Raw genomic sequence first — 3,322 nt, forward strand, 5'->3', positions numbered from 1 at the left:
AGAGAAAGCAGATAATATTTCATCTAAGTGACTGTCCTGAAATGGCATGGCAAACTAGAATGCTAAATTGATTTCTTTATAAAAAATTCACATTTTATTGATTCCTTAATTATTATCTGGAGGCTCAAGAAATCCAGCTGTGAAATACATGGTGACTGATACATTTTTATACATACTGGGAATTGAAAGATTTTTATACATACATGGATATATATATAGTTGAGCTAAAACACAACTTCCCTCATACTGTGTGTTTGGTACCCTTCAATTGTGGAACTCATAGGGGGGAAGTGGCAAGAATAGGAGCGTCTCTTAAAACATCTTTCATAATTTCTAAGACTAATAGTATAGAGTATTGTCTTGTTTGTCTTTCACTGTGTGACATATAGTAAATCCTCTTGTTCCTACTTGTTTTATGATTTGGCTTCAGCTGTTTACTGGTTTATGTCTTTCCTTACAGGCACTGATTTGATTTGTGGATTTTCAAAATGATTTTTGCAGTTCCAGTTTCTATCTGTTTTCAATGGTGTTAATGCTTTACTAAGATGCCTTTACTGCTGGCTGCCTCCCTGCCTCTTTGCATATATTCACATCATTGTTCCTACACACCTGTTTGTGAGACCAGGCCATGACTTTTGGATATATGAAAATACATGTTAAATGTAGACCTTTTTAGCAGTAGAATTAATATTGTGGAGCTTATGAACTAAATAATCTTGTAGTTTTCAAAATCAAGAATTAAAATGTGGACCCAGCTTCGTTTTATGTCCTGATGACAAATACTAAGAAACAACGGAAAAGGAATAGCTGGAGCATGAAATACTCATAAAACTTTACTTGTCTGAATTGAGTGGCAGGTCAGCTTTGATTCATAGGATTGTCTGTGCTAAAATGCGTAACTCCTTTTAGCACGGACTAACTAATAAAATTCTTTACCAGAATATATATGCCAGTTGTATTGTTCCTCTTTGCTGAAAACTGCTAAGATTTACGTTTAGAGTATTCACAATGGATCAATACATATCAATGCATGATATCAACACATACATTGATTTCACATCAATGCATGAAAATACATTCCCCCCCAAAAAATCAAGTTTTTTGAAAGCAGTGTTTTATTAAAAGTTTCTTCAAGTACATCTTTTGTTGTTTCTCCTTATGCTTTCTAATGTGTTTTACATTATGATAAAAAAAAAATTCTTACTGGAAAAAGAAGATGTTGAAACTAATCGTGGTACAACAGAGACTTAAACTTGTGTTCAGACTACAATTCATAAAACTCACATGAACAGGAACATATACTATGCAACAAAGTGAAAGACATCAACAGACTATTAGTCATAGAAATTAACTCTCACTACAACTGATTCGACAGCGTATAATTATATGGTAAATTTCTCTCCAAGTGATTAACTTATAGAGTTGTAAAAGCTATATCAACTGCTTGATATCCTATTTCCTTCTTTAGCTCGGGCGATGCATATCTCTGTATCAACATTCATGGCTAAGTACGTAACTCACCAGCAGAGGATAGTTATCACTCCCTGACAGTTTACCTACCCTAGTATATTATGGAAAGGGAGTCTGAGAATGCAGCTGGCTTTAAAGATTCTGCACAAAATAAAAGCGAATGACAATTAAAGGCATTCTCATATGCATCCATATTTAGGCATGGTCTGTCACTTAATGGTGAAAGGCAAATGCAGACTTTACCATAGTAAAGTCTTTTACGTCTTCCCTCTCTCCACTATTAGCCTCTAACCAGTAATGCAAAGGAGTGTCAGAATTCAGTACTTAGAAAATGATACCTTTACTGGGAAAGACAATACGTACTACTTCCATTTTTGTTTTAGATTGGTAAATGCTCCGTGTAATTACACATATCACTTTTTTTAGTACCAGTGTTTTGCATTTTATTTATTTATTTGTTTACTTTTAATGGTTGTTTTCTACATAATCACTTCCGTAACTCAGCCTGACAACATTATCCATGTGTTACGAAAATCTTAAAAAGGTGTGAAAGCACCACAGGTGCTCTGTAAATGACTACAGAGTTTATCCAGGTACCTGTATGTGTATGAAAACACAGCCATAAGATTTCTCATGTCTTTATCATCAGCTAGAATCAGAGTAATGTGAAGCAACGTAAAGTATATATTCAAAATGTTTGTCAGTTTCTTGCATAGTTCAAAACCCTTCAAAAATAGCAAAGCTCTAATTTTATTAATATTATTAATGTTATTAATAGCAGTGATCTTTTCCATGGTAATTCCAGAGTATTTCATTTAGCATATATCAGCTACAGCGAGTTACTGGAAGAAAACAGTACCAGCAAGAGGAGGTTTGTGTAAGACTGGCACAGTATCTTTCCTGTGTTTTCCTACAGAAAGTTATAGACATAGTTTTGAAATGAATCTACGTGTTCCAAAATTTGATCATATTTTGTGTCAGGCAGAAATGTGAAACAGACTTACCAGAAATGATTTTACCTCAATGTTTTTAAACATCTATCCAGTAGTCTCTGTTATATGAACTCTTCCATTTGGTTTATCTTTTTTTGAATGTATTCAGAGAGTTTTCTCAATAACTGAAAATTAGTGTTGCTGATCTGTACCATTTTGGCACTGCACTTCACTGCATTTGTCACTATGTATATGCATTATATTCCCATTTGGTGAAAACATGAAATAGTTAAAGAAAAAAAAAACCTATTTCTTCTAAGCACTGAGAATTTCTAACCTAGAGACACTAGAAACAATGGAATGATGGAATAATTTTCAAGAGCAAAAGGAAAATAAGCCAAGATATTCTATTATGCCTGGCCAAGAAAGTATTATGGTTGTGTTCATTTTCAAATTAAACAACTGCATAAAATGAATAAACTCTGCAAGTTTTCATTCTTTTAGCAGGAAAAATCAGCGAGTTTACAGTGTTTTCTAAATGCATTTAGGAATGTTATTCACAGGTGTCTGAATATCTTTCTAGGTATATTCCATCTTCTTCTAGGATTTGTTTACATAATGAGTGCATGATCATAACCCCATACTGCCCCACACAAAGCAGAGTGAAATGATCGGATGGAAGAAAAGAGAGTATCCTTAAATTTTAGGAAAAGCCTTGGAAAGAGCAAATATGCAGAGAGCACACACAGAAGTTTCAATTCATGTTTGCATTTGTAGTTGATAGCACTTGTCACATGATACATTCATCTCAAATCAGCATTGGAAAAAATTTTCCTATTAAAAATTAAATCTTACTATAGTTGTCTTCCAAATAAGACCAAGAATTGGCAAGCTATTAGAAGATGGAGAAGGGAAGAGGG

This window comes from Meleagris gallopavo, chromosome Z (assembly GCF_000146605.3).
Source record: "Meleagris gallopavo isolate NT-WF06-2002-E0010 breed Aviagen turkey brand Nicholas breeding stock chromosome Z, Turkey_5.1, whole genome shotgun sequence".
Lineage (NCBI taxonomy): Eukaryota > Metazoa > Chordata > Aves > Galliformes > Phasianidae > Meleagris > Meleagris gallopavo.